We start from the raw sequence: 23,153 nt of genomic DNA, 5'->3' as shown, positions 1-23,153 counted from the left end.
TTTTAAAGCATGTGACTTCCAGGCCCCCCTGCCAGGGTGAGCGCACAAGCACCTTCCTATTTACTCGCGGGTGTCCCTTCCATCCCCCCAGAGGATTTTTTTTATTTTCCCTTGCAAGTGAGTGATGGACTTCATAGGTATTTTCATTGGGAGAGCGTGGAACGCATATAGGAACTTGGGAATAAGACACATTTTGACTGCAATTATCCTGCCCAACCAAGAGATTTGCTGATGTTCCCACCTTTTAAGATCCCCCTCACATTCTTTAAAAAGAGAAGGAAAATGTGCTTTATATATTGAGTCAAATGTCAGTGTCCAAAATGTACCCAAGTACTTCAGCTTATCTGGGACCCATTTTAATTGAAGAGAAGGTTGTATTGCCTGCAAAGTCCTCTCTGGTTCACTAATATTCATTCCCACCAATTTCCCACAATTCCCGAGTGCACACCAAATCTTTCAATCGCGCATAGGTAAGAAACAAATGTACATCATCTGTGTAAAAAGTGAGATCTTGCGTCATCCGCTCTGGGTGACAATGCCCAGGATGTTGATTTTCTCTGATTAATTGTGCTAGGGGTTCCATTGCCAGTGCAAACAATAGAGGGGACCGGGGGCAGCCCTGTCTGGTTCCTCACATACTTTTGATTGGTTTATTGTGGGCATGATTTACCCTTATCATGAAAACTAGCAAATGCCAATTTGCAGAAGCTGGGGCCAAACCCACAGGCCAATAACACGTGCCTTAAATACGACCAAAACAGACTGTGAAAGGCTTTGTTCGTATCCAATGACAGGACAACTGCTTTTTGGTTTGAGCGTGCTACCAGCTCAGTTAGGTCTATTGTGCGCCTTATGTTGTCAAAGGTGGACCAGCCTCAGACAAAGCCTGTTTGATCCCCGTCTATGAGTTTTGGCAAGATCTCAGTGATTCTGCTGGCTCAAACATTTGTAAATATGTTTGCATCGCTGTTGAGCAACGCTATAGGCCTATGTGAGTTACGTTCTATGGGGTCCTTCCCAGGCTTCAGTATAAATGAGGATCCGATTTCCTCTTTTTTTAATTGTAGATTTCCACACAGATATATGAAGGGAAGACCCCTGCAGCCTCCCCCTCCCCTCACCCCCCACATATTCGTTATCACCCTAATTCCGCCCCCTCATATATTTGGAATGAAATTCAGTTAAACAAATTTGGTAAAATCAAATTCTATTAATTCTACCACACAGTAAACTACCTATAGCCTTAGATTCCCCATAGTTCTTGAAACATGCCCAGTAAGCCCAAAAGAGTTGAAAACCTTTACCATGTGGGGTGGTACCAGTTTTGGTTGGAATGTTTTAAAGAAGGCATTGAGAAAGCCGTCCGGCCCAGGGGCCTTATTGTTCCGGAGATTTTAGATGACACTGTCTACTTCCTGTGCCGTAATCAGACTCTCCAGTGAAACTGTGTCTACTCGGTGAGTTGAGGAAAGCAGGACTAGTCAGGAGAATCCAGAGGGTCCTTTGGGGCTATTTCTTCTGCTCTAAGTAGCTATGTGTAGAATACTTCTATCATTTGGACTTTTACATGCTCGTCCCAGTGAATGTATCCTTCGGGTCCCATAAGACCCTGATCCAATTTCATAATTGAACTTGTTTTAATTTGGCCACTGAAGAGTAGCCTTTAGAGTAATAATACTACTTTATGCGCAAAATACATTGCTCGTCAGAGCCTGCCTGCAATACCTCCAGCTTGGCCCGAGCCGTTCAGAGGGCCTTGAGTGTTATCAGTAAGTTTTGCTGTTCTCCTTCCTTAATCTAGAGTTCTTTCTCAGGTTTCACACGTGTTTGGGGTTTTGCATGTATTAGGGCTGCGGTTTTCCAAATTAACTCCCCTGAAACACTGCCTTCCCTGCATCCCATACCAGTCGAACTCTAAATCCACTCGATCATTCTCCTGAAACAAGTCGTCTATGACCTCACCCATTTCTTGCCTAATCACTGGGTCCCTCAGAGCTGCGTCATTTATTTTCCACAGCGTATGCTCTGTAGGGGAGGAAGACCCTGCAGGGTAAGGGTAACCGGGCTATGATCAGTAATTAACGTGGGTTTTATGTCTGTGGATCCAGTTCTGGCCACTAGAGCGGAGGCAGTCCAAAACAGATCTATTGTGGAGAATGATTAGTCAACTGCTGAATAAAAACTGAAGTCCCACACCCCCTGGTGATGGAAAAACCAGGATGTGATAACATCTAGCTCTCTCAACATGCTCATTTGGCTTTGAAATTCCAAAGGTCGGCCGGGGACGTTTTGTTCATCAAGAGATCTATGACACAGTTAAAATTCCCCCTATAATCAGCTCGCCCTCTCTAAATGCTTGAATAATTGGAATCAGGCCTGCAAGGAATTTGTCCTGATTGCCATTCGGGCCATACAACATCATCATGGTCAGGGGGAAAACCCACAATTAACCCTTTAATGCTAGATACCTCCCTCTATGGTGGCCACACATCCCTAAAACAGAAAGGAAACTCACGTGCCAATAGCGGCCCCTTTCCTCTTAACTCCTGCACTTCTAAAGTTGCTCTGAGGGAACTCTGTGCTCTTCATCCTCTTTTCATCTTGGGCAGCATGTGGATCTCTTGGTGGAAAGCAATATCCCGTTTCAGGGCCTTTTAGTCACCCCCGTACCAATGTATGCTTAATAGTGGAGTTAAGGCCAGAAGCATTCCATGAACCCACCCGCAGCTCTGATGTTAAGCCTGAGAATTATTCAATTATTCATACCTGTGAGCGACTCCATCAACCCCTCGGGAGCTGGCCACCCCCCCAGGGCCAAGGAAACCTGTATGTTCTGCCATATCAAGGATCCTGGTGATCAGAACTAAGAACATGAGAAAAACTGTGTAAAAAAGGCAACTGTTAACATGAAACCCGTTCAAGCACAGTCAAGCAACTTACTAAGTGCCTTTACTATGGAGGCCATTCCAATGTCCAAAGCCAATCTGACTCCCCCCAAACTTTTAAACTTTGGATCCCCCTTGCCTCCTCAAGAAAACCAATCCTCTTTCGCCTTCCGACCATACAACCCCGATAAACAACAATACCCACCCAGATTTAGATATCCCGCTTCTACTCTCTCCTTTCATCAAACCTAATAACAAATGTGTCATCCTTGGAGACATAAACCTAGGATTTAATGATAAACAAGACCGTAAAGCAGAGGCCTTCCAGACAGCTCTCAATGACATGAATTTCATGCAAATAGTGAAAGCTCCCATCCACAACAAGGGCAGAATACTTGACTGGATACTCACGCTCAACGCACAGGTATCTATTGATTTAATTGCACCCCTTGATGGACCGACCATCATATTGTTCACTTCACCTTAACTAGTAATGAGAAAGGCCCACCCACTACCAAGATAACGGACACCTATGAAACAAGAAATACTTGAAAGCTTACAGCCGATAACCTCTCCACCATTTTAAGTGATGCCCTTTCAACCAACTACTTAATAAGCGACAACCCAGATCAACTCGCAAATATCTACCATATTTGTCTCTCTTCGACCATTGATGCAGTAGCACCCATTATAGCTAAAACAAGGCGTGCTGACAAACTCTCCCATTTTTGGTTCAATGAGGAGTTGGTCACGCTTAGGCGCACCAAAAGATCCATTGAACACCTCCACAGAAAAACCCTTATAATAGACTCTGCCAATGCGCTCACAGCAGCTAACAAAATTTACAAAGTAGCCATAATATCCCAGAAAGCTAATGCCCTTAACACCTTCATCAGCAACGCCACCTCCGATGCTAATGAACTCTTCAGTATCCTTAGAGAACTGGAAAACCCTATCTCAACCTCCATACCAGTCGACTCCAGTAAATCATGGTGCACTACTATTCAAAACGCACTAGCCTCAAAAATCGAACTACTACAAAATAAAATCACTACCAAAAGAAAATTATTAACCAATAAAAATTCCCCTGCCTACACCACCAACGTAACTACCAATAACGCCTCAGATCTATTCCACTTTACTCAGGTGACCCAAGAACTTGTGTTAGATACGACATCCAAATTAAAAGCCTATAACTGTAAAGGGGATAACTTCCAAGCACATCTAGTTAAACTCTGTGCACCAACCCCCAATCCTATCATAACCAACTTTGTCAGTACTTTGTTTAATACGAACTCAGTCCCAGTTAGTATAAAAGAAGCGTGGGTAACTCGACTCTTAAAAAACCCACTATGGACCCTACAATACCCACGAATTACCGTCCAATAACAACGGTCCCTTTCCTGCTCAAGATCATAGACAAGGTAGCCTACACCCAAATCCAGACACACCTGGAACAAAACCATCTCTTGGGTGCCAGACATTCTGGTTTTAGACCTAACCATAGCACGGAAACGGCACTCCTTGACTTGAAAATCCAAATGGACAACATCAGGGACAGAGGAAAACTCTGTATACTACTGCTATTAGACCTATCTGCTGCATTTGACCTAGTGGATCACAGCAAACTGCGCAACACTAGCAAACGACTTTAGCTTCTCAGAAGAGGCCACCCAGTGGGTGAAATCCTTCCTGGCGGATCGCACCTCCAGAGTTTTCATCGGCAAAGAGGCTGCAGACCCCATTCCAGTCCTTATAGGTGTACCCCAAGGATCATGTCTATCGCCCACCCTCTATAACGCTTACACTAAGCTGTTATTGGCGGTGCTGCATGCTACGGGTGGCATCTACACCAACTTCACTGATGACACCCCATCCTCATTCCAATCACTGGGAACTATGACCAAGACACTCTGACCATCAATAAAATCTACGCAATTATCCAGAATTGGATGGCGTTAAACAGTCTCTGTCTTAACGATGAGAGAACAGAGATCCTCATCGTAGGATCCCCAACTAAAATCAAGACGCTCCACCCAGACTACACCTCCATCAACATAGATGGTACCTCAATTCCACTATCAAAACAGGTAAAAACCTTAGCCATGTATCTAGATGCCCACCTAACCATGACGAAACAGGTAAATGCTTTATCCTCATCTACTTCATATACCTCTAAACTAATTGCTCCAAGCCGTCAGTTCCTTACACCTGAAAATTGCACAACATCAGCCAGAGCGTTGATACTAAGTTGGACTATTGCAACGTACTCCTACTAGGCACCCCGAATGCCAACTTAGCAAATTTACAACTCTTGCAAAATAAAGCCCTAGGAGCAGCCCTTGGACTCAAAAAATCTGATCACATCTTCAAAATCAGAAGGGATAACCACTGGCTTCCCATTAAGGCCAGAATCATTTTTAAGTCACTGTGCGTTACTCATAAATGCCTGGTCAAGAAAGCACCCAGCTATATTAATAACACCTTACGCAAAAATCGATCAACTAGAATACCCAGATCTAATGATAAATCACTTCTCTGAGTCCCTCGTTGCAACAGCTCTAGAGCAGGAGGAAGTAGCTTCCCAGTCTTGGCCCCTAAATTCTGGAATACCCTTCCCACCAACATTAAAAATGAAGAATCTCTCCTATGCTTCAAAAAGCTATTAAAAACCTGGCTCTTTAACCAATTCTAAGATGTCAGCATCAACCTAACATCAGGAGCGACCTCCTACATTAGATAATCAAGAATGATAACTGCCTAAGTACAACCACTAGTTTTGTTACTATGTAGAAACATTCTCTCTGTCTTTAGTTGTAACTGCAACTGTAACTTATTGTTTCTGCTTGCTACATTTTTCTTTACACAATATTATTCTTTATGCCATTAATTGATAAGTAAGATGTCTGTAACTACACCGTGATACCCCAGGGTTTGTGCGTACAACAAATGCAATAAATAAACCAAAAATAAAGAAAAAAACGGATGAACTTCAAGCAATCGTCACGATTGTCAACATCAGATCTGCAGGTGCATTCCTTCCGTTCAGTCTTCAAGTGTCTTGCCATAAAGAAGGATCAACCCATGCAATTGAGCGTTAAGACAATCCAGACCAACACTCTCACCTAGGGAAGCTAAGAATCTCCTTGTCAACGTGATGATTTAGCCACCTTGCTTCTGCCCTTATTTGGAGGCCATCACTGTCGTCCTCCTTGTTCATCTCATCTGCCTCCATCACTGTCGATACCTCTTCTTGCCTGGAGACAGAGTATTTCTTTCCTTCTAGTTCAAAGAGCCGTCTGCATTGGAATCCCCACATTTATGGGATCTTCTGATCTCCCAACCACGCCGGTGACCACATTCAGCTTTCCACATCTGTGGAGAGTGGCCTGGGACAGATCTCAATACAACAGAAGTATAGAGTCCCTGATCCGAACCTCCTTTTGTTTTCGGGCTTCTCACATCACCTGTTGTTTCTGGCAATAAAAGTATACCCTCGTGGGGACATCCGGGACCAAGTTATTCTTAATCTGGATAGCTGTGTAGACCATATGTGTACGGTCTAAAATAAGTTCTTTGCTGTCTGGTATCTGTGATATAGGGTGAAACAGATTCTCCCTGCTTTGGCATCCCACTGATGCAAATGTTGTTTCGCCTGGAGCGATTTTCTCCATCTTCTTGCTTGACTATGATGGCCTCTAGTTGTTGTTCGAGAGTCTCCATCCTTTCTGAGAGGAGTGCCTGCTCATGGCTTGCTCCCCCGCTGTGGTCTATATTTCATCAAGTCTGGACTCTGTGGTGGTGACATGAGATTGAAGGTCCACAATTGTGCTTGCTAATTTATCTGTACTCCCTTGGATTAATTGCTTAAGTTCTAGCTTTAGTTACAGTATCATGGCCTTAATGACTGCTTTTGTCGCTGGTGCGTCCGGCGATTCTTCAGTTGAGGGAGAAGGCACCGGGATATGCTCCTGGCCACCATTCTGCAATGAGGCCTTCTTGGAAGATGAATCCTGTGTCATCAGCATTTGCTTTATGTTGCCTGTGGTAAGGCACCCGCTCCCGAAGCCATGGCATGCTGGGACTCTCACTGAGATGTATCTCACCACGTTCCCCTCTGCACAGCAGAGGATCACAGCCCTCAGATAGCCACCAGCTATGAGTACCTTAGAACGGCAGGTGCCACATAAAACAGCCTCCTCAAACATACAAGGGCTGGTGTGCCCACTTATAAAAGCAGGGCATGCTACACTTTCCAAATGGAGGCCCCGTAGAGCTAACTTCAGAACCTTGCCGCCCAGCAGCATCACTGTGACCCTTGATTCAGGGTAATAATGTGACTCATGAGCGATGAGCCAAGCCCTCAATCTCCCAGGGTCAGTCCTAAAGCAGCAGCGTTCTTCCACCCTTTAGAGGCTCTCTACATAATATCTCCTCTGGACCACGACCAGCCAGTGCCTGGGGATCCTCGACTGCCTCTACCATCCACTCCTCTCCTTCTAGCGGCACACCAATGCTGGATATTGCCAGAGGACCTAGGTCTTCCATCCCCATTCGGCCTGCGGCAATGTAGCGCTGCGGCTCCCAGGCAGCTGCATTTTCCCAGTGTGCCACAGCTTGCTCTCTCACGTAGCCACACCAAACTCCTCTTCAGCCTTCTATGGTGCCCTGAAGAGGACTTCAGAGCCTCTTTGTGGCAGGGGCTGCCATTCCTCAACAGGACTGGTCTCCATTTTTTGCAGCACGACGAGCAGCCGCCATCTTGATCATGCAGCTTCCAGGAGGTTTTGCAACAGGGCAGGGACTCCAGACCTCGTCCCAAGCCCAGCTCGGTCAAGAAGGGGTTGCAGGATTTTCTGCTGTCATACCCTCTCCATACAGGGAATTTGGAGAGGGAAAACCCTTGTTTTGGGGCCTGATCTGGTTCAGCCCATTGGAGTTCACGGGACAGACATCCGTGAAGTCTGCTTCTCAGCCACACCCAGACCCCTTATTTTAAAGGAAAAAGCCCACAGGTGATTAGACTGAAGCTTTCTTTCTTTAGGGGTACACACCCTGTTCCTAGAGCAAGTGGACATCACACCCAAAGTGCTTTGTGCTATAGAAGTGGAGGGCACAGGAAGGAAAGATCGAGGCAGAAAGAAACAAGATGGTGGAACGTTCCTCCAGCTGTACAGTGCTGCCCTGGTCTACACTAACACCACCCCTTCTCTTCTTAATAGGACAAAGGCCCTTTTGGTGGGCAGCATCCTGGTGTGACTAAGCCTTTTGTGAATGGGTGTACCCTTTTATTCCTGTTCCCTGGATAGCTTTCTGTGGATTGGCAGTCTATCTGGGGCAGGTGTTACCTGCCCTCACAAAGGAACAGAGAGAGACAACCCCTAAGGCTATAGTCTTGCCAGCAGCAGCAAGAACAACCTGTATGGGGAGAATACACACAGCACTGTCACAGCTGAACTGGGCTCACATAGCTGACAACTGTATGATATCAAATAGTGGCTTGGAGAACTATGAGATATGCTGGCCACATACCTTAAACGCAGGTATGGCTTATATTTAAAGTTGTAGGGGCCATCAGGACAACATTTTCAAAGTTGTGTCATTTTTTGGGACAGGGGTGTATATCTTAAAAGCAGCCCCTGCGCTGCAGAGACCTGGCTGTCACTGCGCCTGTCAAATTGGCATCTGTGACCTCTGAACCTACTGTGTGCCACTGGAGAGCAGGAAAAGCATATCAGGCTACTGATGCAGCAGGGCACAAGTGTACATTATGCTTTTAGCTTGGAGGTTATGAAAGGGGAATCTGACCAGCATGTTACCCTTTCAGAGATGGAATTGCCCACATTATTTTATCTATATATATATAAAAGTGAAAATGTGTGGGTTTGTGTGTTTGTGGCTTCACGTATGTTCCTTATACAATTCCAAACCATTCCACCAATCTGCACCAAATTCTGCACAGCCACCTATCAGGATCCTGCAGACATTACTGGCTACATGACATCTGGAAACCCCACCGCTTTCCCCGGATTTCAGCAAAAGTGCACATTTGGGTGTGGGTTAGTGGCTTCACGTATGTTCCCTATACAATTTCACACTGTTTCACCAATGTGCACCAAATTTTGTACAGTCACCGGTTAGGACCTTCCAGACATAACTGTTTACATGACATTTAGACATCCCACCCCTTCCCCCTGGATTTCAGCAAAAGTCTCTGGGTTTGTGGCTTCACGTATGTTCCCTATATAATTCCACACCATTTCACCAATCTGCACCACATTTTGCACAGTCATCTGTTAGGACCCTCCGAACATTACTAGCTACATGACATTTGGACATCCCACTCCTTTGGCCAGATTTAAGCAAAATCAAAATTTGTTTGTGGGTTTGTGGCTTGGCAAAGAGCTGTTTCTTATACAATTCCAAACTGTTTCACCAATCTGCACCACATTGTGCACAGTCCTCTGTACCCATGAGAGACAGAGAGAGAGAGAGAGAGAGAGAGAGAGAGAGAGAGAGAGAGAGAGAGAGAGAGAGAGAGAGAGAGAGAGAGTGTGTGTGTGTGTGATGAGTGTAAGTGTGAGAGATTGACCATGAGTGTGCATGTTGGCGTGACAAAGTGTATCCCAGTGTGTTTCTTCTAAGTACTAAGTCATCTCCATTAGGGAGCATAAGGTAATTTGATAACTGGGCATAATACGAACCAGGAATGATGTGCTAAGTAGTCTTTCTGGAAACTGCAGTGATGTGCTAACTAGATATAAATGAAACAAATAATGATGTGCTAGCTAGCTTCACATATACATATATAAACAAAGACAGAATCCTATTTATTCGTTCAAAAATCTTTACATTATCTGCACCAGAGTTGTTGCCGCTGTATGCCATTGTAGGGACTAATTTTGTCCCAAATATTCGGAAAGACTTTCTTCAGTGTCTTAAGCCCCAAACCTCATCCCATTGCCAGCCTTTAAACCTTTCAGGATATATTAATATGTTTTGTTTCACTTCTCTAAGATTTTTGGAATTGTGCTGTCCACTATTTTGAATGTTTACCAGAAATGTAAACCTGGGAGAGTCGTTACAAATATCACGTTTACTCGGTCTGAAAGCAGAATTCGATTTCTGGGGATTCTTATGCCCCATTTGATGGGGCCACTAATCTTTTTGTTTTTCCCATTTCGTTTTAAAGATATCTGGCCTATGTTTGTGGTCAGAGGACCTCTTATTGCAGTCCCCCTGCCACTGCAACGCTTTTTTTCTATATGGTCTTAAAATAGCCCCTGTTGTTCCGGAGACAGGGGTGCTTTTTAATCAACCCATTTTGGCCTATAGGCATTATATCACTGTACATTGGTATTGTGGAGAAGGCTACTGGGAGCTGTAATTTGGTTCTGGCTTCACTATGGGTGCAGATGGTTTTTTGACCACATTAGTATTCCAATGTAATTGTATGGTTACCAGTGGGGTACCAATGTATTTTATTTGTCCTACTTTCAGCCATTTTGATTTGGGCCTTTCCTTCGTTTAGTCAAACAAGGAGGCATGCCTAAAATGGCTGTTGTGCAAACATGGGCTTGTTCTTAGCCGAGCCCTGCACCCTATGTAGTGGTTTGGACTGGATTAGACAGGTCCCTGCTGTTAGAAAGGTCAGTGAACAAAGTATCTGGGTGGACATGAGTGTTTGGCAGTTTTTAGGGCAGCCTATTTGGCAAGTGACCATAACGTTTGTATGTCTGCCTTTTTTGTGTGATTAGAGGGCTAGCATAGGCCAGCTGATGAGTGAATGGGTATGTCTATGGAAGACACTAACCCTTTCTAAACTTTGCTGGGGTTTTGGCTGATTGACCTACCTGCTAATGGAGGATTTCTGCCTCAAAGCTGTGCGGTTGCTTTTAAGGTCTATGTCTGGCCATACTGGCTGGGTTCTGTGTCCTTTCCCTTAGTTATGTTTTTCGTTTTTAGCTACCGGCCATTCTTTCTGACATGTGACCTGTCCTCCTCCTAGGCCTCCTCAATGGATTGGATGGATGTACATTGGCTGGGACCAATTCTGGGCCCTTTTTCTGTCGTCTTCCCAAATTATTTTCCTGTTTGTATCACCCTGAGCTAGGAAGCTGCTGTTGGCCTCACAGTTGGTAGAACACTACTACCCCACATCTGAGGTTTGTCTGGGCAGGCTTTGGTCACCTACACTGTTTCTCCCATCATCCTGCTAGCTGGCTGCTCCAGTTTGCTCTTTGAGCGATCCGGTTCCATTTGATCAGGTTCCTCCATCGTAGCAGTGTCTTCTCTGCCATTTACACCTGGCTGGTATGTAATCCTTCTAGAAAGTTATATTCTTTTTCTTTTGGGTGCTCTGGGTCATTCTTGGTCCAGGGTTCAGGCCCCTGGCTGACCGTATCCTGTAACTTGACCTGCAACAGTAGATTTGTACTCACTGGGTTGTTCCACGATTCCTTTACCATGTTCTCCACAAGTGGTGCCACGTGTGCTTACCTTTGGTCCCTGCCTAGTGGGTTATTCTTCAAACACACTCTCTGTGGTCCCTAGGTTTGTGATCTTGGGTTTCTGCATGCCCCCATCTACTGTAGTTTGCCGTTGATTTACATTGACCTGAATCCGGCTTGCCTTCTTTCTTCTTGGTGCTCCTGGGTTTTGAACTTGGAACTGGAACCGTTTGAGAGGGTCTCCATGGCATCCCCTGTGGCTGTTTGCTTTTTTCTTCGCATCTGTTGGTCAGCACTCAGACTTACCCCACTTTTGCTTACAGACTTTGCCCATGTACTTCCTATGGAGAACTGTTAACTTTTGTGTGTCTGCCTTTTTGTGTGATTAGAGGGCTGGCTTAGGCCATCTCATGAGTGAATGTGTATGTCTAGGGAAGACCCTCACTCAAAACTTTGCTGGGGTTTTTGTAAATTGACCTACCTGTTGCTAGAGGATTTATGCCTCAAAGCCAGGCTGCTGCTTTTCAGGTCTATGTCTGGCCATACTGGCTGGGTTCTGTGTCCTTTCCCTTAGTTCTGGTTTTCCTTTTTGGCTACTAGTCCTCCTTTCTGAAATGTGACCCGTCCTCCCCCTAGACCTCCCCAATGGATTGGATGGATGTCCCAGGCTGGGCCCAATTCTGGCCTGAACCATGTTCTCCATAAGTGGGTGCAATGTGTGCTTACCTTTGGCCCCTGGCTAGTGGGCTATTCTTCACATGCCCTCTCTGGGATCCCTGAGTGTGTTATTGTGGGTTTCTGCTGGTCCTCTTCCACTACAGTTTGCCGTTGACTTACATTGGCCCGAAATTCTGCTTGGCTTCTTTCTTCTTGGTGCTTCTGGGTCTCGAACCTGGAACTCTTGGAGAGGGTGTCGATGGCATCCCCTGCGGTTGTTTGCTTTCTTCTTCGCACATGGTGGTCAGCACTCAGACTTACCTGACTTTCCCCCACAATCGTGGTTTTCCCTACATACTTTGCACCAGTACTGCTTACATTTACATGGACATATTACACGTGTTCCTCTTTGCTCCCTGAAGTTTTAGCCAAAAGAATGGAATGTTAGCTTGTACTCCTGATTTTATAGGGGGTTTTAAAATCTCTGTTCTGCACTCCTATCTATGGCAATGTGTGGTTACTGCATCCAACTGTTGATTATTTTTATATCACTGTATTTCTAGGAGTGCAATGAGACTCATTTCGTGATTATGACTCTGTGAAAGCACTTTTACTGGGATCTATGTGATCACTTTGAAAAAAAAATACCGAAGCTCAAAAATGCAGAATTAATTGTTTTCTTTAGAACCATTTTGCCGCATACATATGCAGAGGGAGATCCCCTACAGCCCACAATATCAACCCATATTTATTATCACCCTAATTCACCAACACATATATATATGCAGCGAAATGCACCATTTTAAATTCGGTATTTTGGGCTTCAGTATTTTCGGCCACGCAGTAAATGGGTCATACCCTTTTCCTTTCGTCTAGGATTCTCTTTCCCTTCCCACCCATTAGCCCTATACGTATTGTACATATCACTGGGTATTAGGTATTTATTTATTTCAGGAGTGGGTAGAATATTCAATGACAATTAGTGTTTTTATTCTTACACTGTAAAACATACTATGCATTATGTTTATCCCAAACTATGTTTTCCTGTTTTTTACAGAGGTGTATATTTTTCAGAGGTAACTATTGCAAATAACTGTACCTCGCTACCTGTCCACCTTCTTCCACCAGTTCCGCCTGACTGCTCGGACATAGCTACCCCTTTTTTGGTCTTTCACTGGTTGGAAAATCTGTCTTGCATTAAGGTCAGATGGTTTGACAACCATCACCAGAAGGCTGTGTAACTGTCTACCTAACACATGGCATTTCAAACGGGTAGCTGATTGATATGCCAACATTGTGAGCTTGTGGGGAACGTGAAGCTTACTGGGAATGTGAAACTGAGAACTCACTGGCAATGTAAATCTCACTGGGAAAGTCAGCCTTACATGACATGTTGAACAGGGAGCTCACTCTGTCACGCTCATCAGCAATGTCATGTCATTCCATGCTATGACATATCATGACCTGACATGACATGACATGAGTGTGAGCGGGATAGCAATTGAGTTTGATAGTAAGTGTGAATATTAGATGTGTGTGTATGTGATGGTGAGTGTGACCATGAGTGTGACATTGAGTCTGAGTATAAGAGTGAGTGTGAAAGTTAATGTGAGCATTTGAGAGTGAGTGTAAGCATTTCAGAGTCCATATGTTTGAGAGTGAGCCTGGGTGTTAGATTGTGAGAATGAGTCGGAGAGAGTGACTATGAGTATGCCAGCTGGTATCACAATTTGTGTGCCTGTGTTCTGAGTACTTCTCCATATCTAAGTGAGCATAAGATAATTTGATAACTGGACATAATGTAAACTGGTAATGATGTGCTAAGTGAGCCTGGTGGAAACCACAAAGATGCTCTGTAAACTGGTAGTGGTCTGCTAGCTAGGATAAAAAATACGTACATAAAGAAATCCATCATAATTATTTAAAGAAATGTAGGCACCAATTGCACAATCATTGTCACTTTATGTGATTGCATGCACTCGTTTTGTCCCAAGTATTTACAAATAAGTGTTTCAGAGTGATGAGTCCAAGTCTCCTCACGTTGTCTGCCATTATGTTCACTGGGGCGTAAGGATATGCATTGAGTCTTTTCAGTTTGAGCTGCAGAAGCAGAGTTTCTTCCGAATTTGCTCTCCATGGCAGTTGGGGCTAATTTAGACTAGTTCAATGCAGCGGGCTGTCATTGACTAATCTGGGAATGTCATACTGGGAGCTCACATGAAATAGTAAGCTTACTGGGAATTTGAAACCCATGTGCTTATTGGGGATTTCAAACTGGGACTAGAAATGGGACCCTTACTAGGAATGCCGAGCAACGATCTTACTGTGACTGTCAACTTTACTTGGATTGTCAAACTGGGAACTACCTGGGAATGTCAGACTAGGTGCTTACTGTGAGAAACCAGAGGTGTCTCACCCACTAGTCCCCGGGGATCTGTCGATTTTGGGATCCAGTTTCTGGGGGTGGACCAGTGCGGGAGGATTACCTGGGTGAGGGGTCTTTGTTGAGTGGGAGTGGGACTCCGGATTGTGAGATGCGGTATCCCCTTCCTTATAACACCTTTACCCCATCCTACCAAGTAGGATATTAACAAACTTCAAACCGCACTCCTTTACAACACAAACACTTTCTCACAGAAAGCCCGGTATAAGAGAAAACGGACTAACACCTGAGCCGTATACCCGACATGTCCCAATACAGTGGTCAGGCAAGGTCAGGCAATTACTGACCATCACACACACCTGACGTCTATTAAGCTTCCCCACATGGATAAAAGGCAGAGCACGGGAGCAAACTCTGAGTAAGGCAAAGCACACAAGGAAACAACAGTTCCAAGATGGCAGTTTAACAAGAGGAGAAAAACGGCGAAACAGAAAGGGATTGTAAGAAGGGAAGTTCCCTTGACCTTTTCGACAAGGATCTGTTGCTTTCATGAATCCTTGAAATTGGATAGAGTAGGAACAGGAAAACTGGCTGAAGAATCCTGTATTGTGTGTCAGAGATACCCCGGGCCCTCCCGCATCAATAATCAAGGCAAGGAGAATTACCAGCCGCCGTGGTACTGTCCTTGGCGCTGGAATGAACACTGTTTGAAATACGTGTGATAAACGATGCAAGTAAGGTGAGTCTGAGCCCGGCGGCGGGGGACCCATGGTGAACAGAGAATCACCAGAGGATTTGTATGTGTGACATCCTAAGAAGGTGGTTCTGGGCCCGGCAGAGGGGGACCCGCTGTTAACAGAAAATCACCCGAGAATTTGTACGTCTGAAACCCTAAGGAGAAAGGTGTGAACGCCTAAGAAAGATGAAATGCTGATGAGTGATTGAACTTTGAAACAAAGATACAGTACCTTTGACAGAGTGGTCCGGCACCACGTGTATGCTCAATCGAAGGTCTCTGTAAGGTATCCAAATGAAAAGTGAAAGAGTTGTAGAAAATTGTGAATCAAAGTGGTCCTGCTACGGGTCAAGCAGAAACCCTGCACACAATCGAAAGTCTTCGATGTTGATACAGTAAAGAACATTTGTGGCAAAGTTGATAAAGTGGGTCCGAGCCCGGCAGAGGGAGATCAATTCAAAGCTTTGTGTTGAAGTGGGTCTGAGCCCGGTGGAGGGGGATCCGGGGTGAACAGAGAATCACCTGAGACGATGTACATGTGAAACCCTGAGGAGAAAGGAACTTTGTTGTTTGTCGTATTGCATCAGGCAATCTGAAAAAGAGATTTTGAATGGCAAAGAGATTTTTGCATAGAAGGCCATGATGTTGAAGTTTTGAACAGTACCCTCATGCTAGAGAAGTCAGAGACTGTGCTAAGCTTGAGGGTGCCTCTTTGTCCCTTGCAGAAAACGTGGGGAAGGTAAGCCAACGGCTTGAATATCCTGACATATAATTTCTTGAACACTTTTCTTTTGCATAACATTTTTTCCGACACTAGTTGAATTTAGAAGTAAGGATTTGCAATAGGCTTATTAGTATATGCCCTTTTATTTTGTCAAGACACCACTAGGGCTGCGTTATTACTATTTGATAGTCATTGCTTGCTACCAACTTTAGATTTAGGTTTAGATAGGCATTTTTCAAACCCAATTGAATTCAATAAACTCCCTTGAACTGTGATCACTTGTGTCTGTTTTACATTTTGAAACCATGCCTTCCTTACATATGGTTTCAGGTGTTGGATGCGACTCAATTGAGACAAATTGGGGAACCCTAAAATGCCCTAAGCTTAGTCATGGAGCCTCAGATCCCTCTATCGCCACAAAGAAATCTATAGTCTTTGATATCAGTAGCAGCAGCGAAGCTACTATCCCTCTAGGGAAAAGAGGAATGATTCCCACAGACTTAGGGCCTCATTACATGTAGTGCGGTAAGGGTTTACCGGTACTGGTAAGGGCAGCGGTACCGGTAAACCCTTACCGCCTTCCTACGAGGTCCCTTTGCAGGTTGGTACTTTAACGCCTGCTTTTTAGCAGGCGTTAAAAACCAACCCGCAAAGGGACCAGGGTGCTAATTACGGTACCGCAATTTGCGGTACTGTAATTAGCACCTTCCCCATTCCCATTATGCCCTATGGGGCAAAAATGTGGAAGGGCAATGGGGGAAGGGGGAATTACCGGCCCGCCCACCTTGGAATAGGGCGGTAATTCCCCTTTCCTCTAAGGCGGTGCCGTTATTTTACCGGCATGGACCAAGGTGCTAATAGCACCTTGGTCCACCGCCTACCGTGTAATGAGGCCCTTAGTCTTAATACCCCCTCATGGGTGTTATATGGAATTGGCTACAAAATCTGGCCTAGCCTGGAAGTTTGGTCTGTGTTAGGTAAGAATGTGTAGAGTACAACTGGTGTGGGACTTTACAAGACTTATCTGTTGGTGTTAGGTAACCCACCTTTTAATATAGGCCAGTACTACACAGGTTGGTAGTGTGACTGAGCAGCCAGGCTCATCTTAAGAGGGGTAATGTGAGCTATAGAGCTGTACAATGAAATCAGTAAATACATGTATCCAAGTAAACACTTGCACACTTAGTTATAGTATACATATTTGTTTATATATACACAAGGAATTTAGGCAATCTTTAAAAAGCAGCAACTACTAATAACATCAATCCCAAAAGTTAGGATTCAATTCAACAAGAGCAATAAAGCAGGTGAGTAACTTTTCATATGTTATCCATATTCCAGCACATTGAGTGATGTCATTTGAGGTCAGTAATAACACTTATTTGTGATCACCATTTCAATATTGAGTTTTAAGTAGGGAAAAGTAATAGTTAGATCAGAACATACTTTGTAAAACAGTTAGATTCTCCCAGAGGGATGTAGGCAGTCTTTGACCTCAGCAATAATTAAAACTTGTAAGGGAACAAACACTGCAAAATCCAATAGGTTCAGAAGGGAGCCTTTAGGGAGCCAGGACAGCCAAAGTCAATGGGCTAGTTCAAGGTTCTGATGCTCTCTTCGTAGAAAATGTTTTAGAAAAGTCAGTAGTTCAAATGGAAATTACAGAAGCTCAAGAGGAGCCACCTTGAAGAAGCACCAGCTGCAAGGCCAGTGCAGGTGAGTTGAGGTCAACTCTAGAGAGGATACAATAGCACTCCCCAAGCTAGGAAGCGCCACAATTGGCAAATGGTAGATGTATCCCAAGCCCCATCGTACCTGTGAACTGAAGAAGTCATTCCAGCCGGATGCCTTCCTGTTACAGTGTATCATACCCTTGTTCCTGTTCCTTAGTCGTGGTGATGAAAGGGAGGATGTCTGGTGGGCATCTGCAGCACCACTCAAGAGAGGGATTCTTAAGCAATGGATTCTCCTTGATTCAGGGGCCTTTTGTGGTTTTGGCACCTTTTTCTCAGTGCCAAAGCAGAACAAACAGCTCCGATTAGAAGTTACTTGATCCCTCAGTTCTGGACTCTGGTGAGGGGACTCTGGAGGAAGGTTTCCTGCTTCTATAGGGTCCTCTGGAGGCTCACAAGGTTTTGGCCAGATTCGCTCTTCCGAAGACAATGCACTCAATGATGGTCAGGGGCCCCTGGGCATTGGGATTCTGCAGCCTTGGAATGTCACAGCAAGTTGAGGGTTGGTCCAAAATGAAGCTTATCTCAAGGCTAGTTGGTCCCACCAGCCCAAACGAGGACGTCGTCCCGTACGGGTCTTTCCAGTTGAAATGAAAATGGGGTCAGCACCGCTGCAGGGCTTCTCCGGGCACTTCACTGCCCAGAAGGGTGCTGCTGGTGTCTCTTCACATCTTCTTTGTCGGATGTTGTCCTTTACTGGTCGACTCACCTCTAGTCCCAAAAACCTAGCCTTTTAAGCAAGTTCCCATTCGTTCACAGCCCTAGGCTCTCAATCACCCAGCCCGGGTGGCTGTCCTCCTGGACAGCCAATCAGTCAATCAGAACTGGTTTTGCTTAGGCAAAGGACAGGGAAGTCTCGGGAGCCTCCCTTCCTTCCTGCGTTTGCAGACACACTGGAGCCTGTGTGGGCTTCAGGACTGAAGCCTTCCAAAGGCAAAATGCACCAAGGACTCAAACCCAGCTCAAACAACAGAGTAAAATCCCAGAAGGAACTAACTGACAAGAAATGGATTCCATGTGATAATATCCCCGCAGAAATATCGCCATACAAAACTTTTGCCGTTTTTCTGCAGCGATATTACCCCATGGAACTTGCGGGGGACACCCCCGCAACCCCTATATATTTTTAAAGGGAGCGGGGGATACCCCCGCAACCCCCCCACCCATTTACCCCATAAATTATCCCCACAAAAATATCGCCTATGGCCGTTCCTGATGACCATATGTACGGCGATATTTTTGGTGGGGATAATATTACCTGATACCAAGAAATGGAGAAAAAAGACGAGAGGGGGCCATTCTGGGGAACTGGACACCCTTGGGTGCTGTTCTGTAGCTGAGGAATCAGCCTGCAGATACATGGCACACAGTAGTAAAAAAGAAACCACTGCCACCAGCCAATCAAGTTAGTTAGTGTACATAATGTTACATGTGAAGTGGGATAAAGGAGTTACTAGGTAACCCCTTAACACTCCACATAGGGTGGTGTGTGCTGGAACCACAAAAGAAAGGGTAAGTGAGACTGGAGTCATCTTACTATTCTTGGGAACAGTAGTTCACCCAAGAAAATGTAGTTAAACATTAAGAGAAGCCCTAGGGAATTCTCAGTGGCACTGCACAAAAGGTGCTGTGTGTCACAATGCAAAAAGCAGATTCCCATGGAGTTTACCAGACTCCATTAAACAGTAAAAAAAGAAAATCCTTAGTCAGAAAAAACACGAGAGAGTGAGAAAAAAGTCCCACTCACACACAAGTTAAAATTTAAAAGCCCTGAGTCCAGCAAAAGAGCTCATGGTCTCTAAGATTACAGGAAATTGGCACAGAAATGAAATTTCTCCCTAACAGTCTGGATGTCCTAGCGGGCGTCATAGATCCAGACTTCCTGGGAGACATACAGGTTCTCCTACAGAACCATGGTGAAATTCCATTTGAAGTTCATTGTGGGGACACAATTGCACAGGGAATTCTTGAAAGGGCTCTATTTCCCCGTTTTATAGAGATTGAACCAGAAGAAACTGAGAGAGATACCTTAGGATTTGGGGAAGCTGCTGAACCATCTACCACTGAGGCAAAAAGGTAAGAAGAACCTACCATCCTTTCTGACCTATCCTTCGCCCAGCGAAATGATCCAGCACTCGCAGGGACTTTCTTGCAGGGGATTCCTGAAGGGGAAGGTTTAGGGAAAGGAAGTCCTTTTTTCTTTCTAAAGCAAGGATTACTGTACAGAAAGAAAACCTCCACAGACGGCCTAAGTAAAATTCAGTTAGTAATCCCAAACACCCATCGGAAGATCGTGCTAGAGATTGCACATTCTCATTTGACAGGGGGATACTATGGACAATCTAAGACACAGATGCACATCAGCGGGAAGATTTTACTGGCCGGGAATCCATGCTGATATAAAGAACTTCATTCAGACATATGAAATATGTCAGAAAACCAGTATGCATATTCCCTTGCCTGCCACTCTGAACCCTTTACCAATAATCGAAAGTGCCTTTCTCCCGGATTGGGATGGATGTCATTGGACTGTTGGAAACCTCTAGAGTGGGTAACAAATATGTCCTCATAATCGTTAATTTTTTTACCCGATACCCAGACGCATTCCCCATGCGGAACAACACAACCCAGCAGATTTTAAAACATCTATTGCAATATTCTTGCAGGGTTGGTTTTCCCAAGGAAATTCTAAAAGATCAGGGATCCAATTTTATGAGCAAACTCATGGGTGAAGTTAAGGTATTTCTCCATATTGCCACCTTAAGAACCTCAGTTTACCACCCCCAAGCGGACGGTTGGGTAGAAAGATTTAATAAAACACAAGATGGTCCCAAGGAAGTTGGTATACAAGAACGGGAAGGAATGGGGTTGCATGATTCCCTGGGTCCTTTTTGCAGTAAGAAAGACCCTTCAGGCGTCCACTGGATTATCTCCTTTCGAACCACTTTATGGTAGAGAACCAAGAGATGTACTAGACATGCTCTGGGAGACCTGGGAAGAAAGAGAAGAGGCACATATTCCTTTCTCACAAACAGCTACCGATTGTGAGAGCATATGAAACATGTTCCAAATCAAGTCTATACTGACATGGAAAAAGCCCAAGCACAACAAAAGTCCCCCTACGACAAAAACATAAACTTAAGATCTTTTTCAATAGAATAAAAGGTATTAGTCCTCTTAACTACCTCTGAGAATCACCTTGCCTAAAAGTGGCATGGGCCATTTGAAGTATTAGACGGAGCAGGGACCTGTACCTATAAAATAGCCCAACCTGACAGGAAGCAAAAGACCCACCTCTTCCACGTAAATCTCTTAAAAGAGTGGAAAGAAAATCCTTACGCAGCCACTACCTCAATACTGTCTTGTTTGGTACTGGAGGAATAGATCATTTTGAATTAATTCCCCAAGAGCTATCTAGTCAACAACAAGAAGGCTTAAAAGATTTAGTCACAACATTCCCCGATGTATTCTGTGAGAAACCAGGGAGAGTGTGTGGCACTTATCATTATATCAGAGGAAAGGGAAAAGTGGTCAATTTGAAACCACATAGACTCCCAGAAGCCCATAGACAGATAGTTTGTTTGTTTGTTTGTTTGTTTTATTCACTTTTTATGCGCGCCAGACCCAGGGGTAACAGGGCGCAGTGGCAAGGAAATACGAAACTTACAGGTTACATCATGGCAAAATGTACATTAAAATTACATTGGGTTAGACAGATCAGGCATACAGTAATTACAGCAAGTATACAAGTTCAAGGGGGTCAAGATGTTCGTAGGAAGTAGGAGCCCCCGGTCAGCAAAGGTCAGTCGAGGTGAGGAGTTGAATAACTTTTTTCCTGAAGCAACGGTAGGGCATGTCTGCTCTCAGGTCTTGTGGTAGAGAATTCCAAGTTTTAGCCGCCTTTACTGGGAAACTGTTTATAGTGGTATAGTGGTTGGGGAAGTGAACAAAATTCTAAGGGCAAATATTATCGAACCCTCTTCAAGCCCATGGTCCTCCCCTATTTTGTTGGTCACAAAACCAGATCATTCCTGGAGGTTTTGCATAGACTTCCGACAGGTCAACACCATCTCCGACTTATCCCATGCTGCACATTGATGAATTGATTCATTACCTCAGAAATGCCACCTTCCTAGCAACCCTAGACTTAACCAAGGGGTACTGGCAGGTCCCGGTACAAGGCCCTAATAAGGAAAGGACAGCTTTCTCAATGCCCCCGGGACTATTCCAGTTCAAAGTCCTCCCTTTTGGCTTACACAGGGCCCCTACAACTTTCCAACGGCTTATGGACAGGATATTACAGCCCTACTTCGATTTCTAATATATAGTAAGACTTGGGAAGACCATCTTTTCCAGCTCTTTACTATTATGAGAGCCCTCAGAGAAGTCGGCTTAACTAACAATCCATCCAAATGTAAGTTGGCTCAATCAGCCGTGAAATACCTCAGCTTCTTTGTAGGGAATGGCAGTGTCCAGCCACAACACGAAAAAGTGAAAACCATCCTGGATACCCACCTGCCTAAAACCAAGAGAGATCTCAGAGTATTCTTAGGGTTAATCAGTTATTACTGTAGGTCTATCCCTAAGTTCTTGGACAGAACAGCTAGGTTGACAGACAAATTAAAGAACGCCACACCCAAGAAGATTCATTGGACTGACGAGGATGATGTATGTTACAACAGCTTAAAACAAACCCTGTGCCAGAACCCGATCCTAAAGGTAGTAGATTTTTCAAAAGAGTTTGTGTTACAAACTGACGCCTCTCTTACAGGGTTAGGAGCAGTTTTGTCACAAGTTTGTGATGGATTAGAACACCCTATCCTATTCATTAGACGAAAACTCTTTCCACGTGAACAAAACAACTCTGTATTAGAATTAGAGGCCCTTGCAATTAAGCGGGCCATCACCCATCTAAGATACTATCTCCTAGGAAGGAAGTTCACACTCATCACAGATCATTCTTCATTAGTGTGGCTAAGCCAGCAAAAGGACTCTAACCCTCGAGTCATGCGATATTTCCTAGGCCTGCAACCCTACTGTTTCACTGTGGAGCACCAAAAAGGTAAATACCGGGGTAATGTTGATTTCCTTTCGCGGTTTCCCTGTGAAACAGATGTGGCTATATCCCATAGGGGAACGGCATGTGAGAGACCAGAAGATGTCTCACCCACTAGTCCCCGGGGATCTGTCATCCAGGTGGGCAGGACACATCCATCGCTTTTGGATCCAGTTCCTGGGGGTGGACCAGTGTGGATGGATCACCTGGGTGAGGGGTGTTTGGGGAGTGGGAGTGGGACACCGGATAATGAGATGCGGTATCCCCTTCCTTATAACACCTTTACCACATCCTACCAAGTAGGATATTTAGGAACTCCAACCCCCACCCCTTTACAACACAAACACTTTCTCACAGACAGCCCGCTGTGTGAGAAAATGGACCAACACCCGTGCCGTATACCCGACATGTCCCAATACAATGGTCAGGCAAGGTAAGGCAATTACTGACCATCACACACACACCTGATGTCCATTAAGCATCCCCACACGGATAAAAGGCAGAGCATGAGAGCACACTCTTAGCGAGG

Source organism: Ambystoma mexicanum, chromosome 12 (assembly GCF_040938575.1).
Source record: "Ambystoma mexicanum isolate Mex_15411 chromosome 12, UKY_AmexF1_1, whole genome shotgun sequence".
Taxonomy (NCBI): domain Eukaryota; kingdom Metazoa; phylum Chordata; class Amphibia; order Caudata; family Ambystomatidae; genus Ambystoma; species Ambystoma mexicanum.
The sequence above is the reverse complement of the archived record's forward strand: the minus strand, read 5'-3'. Positions refer to the sequence as shown.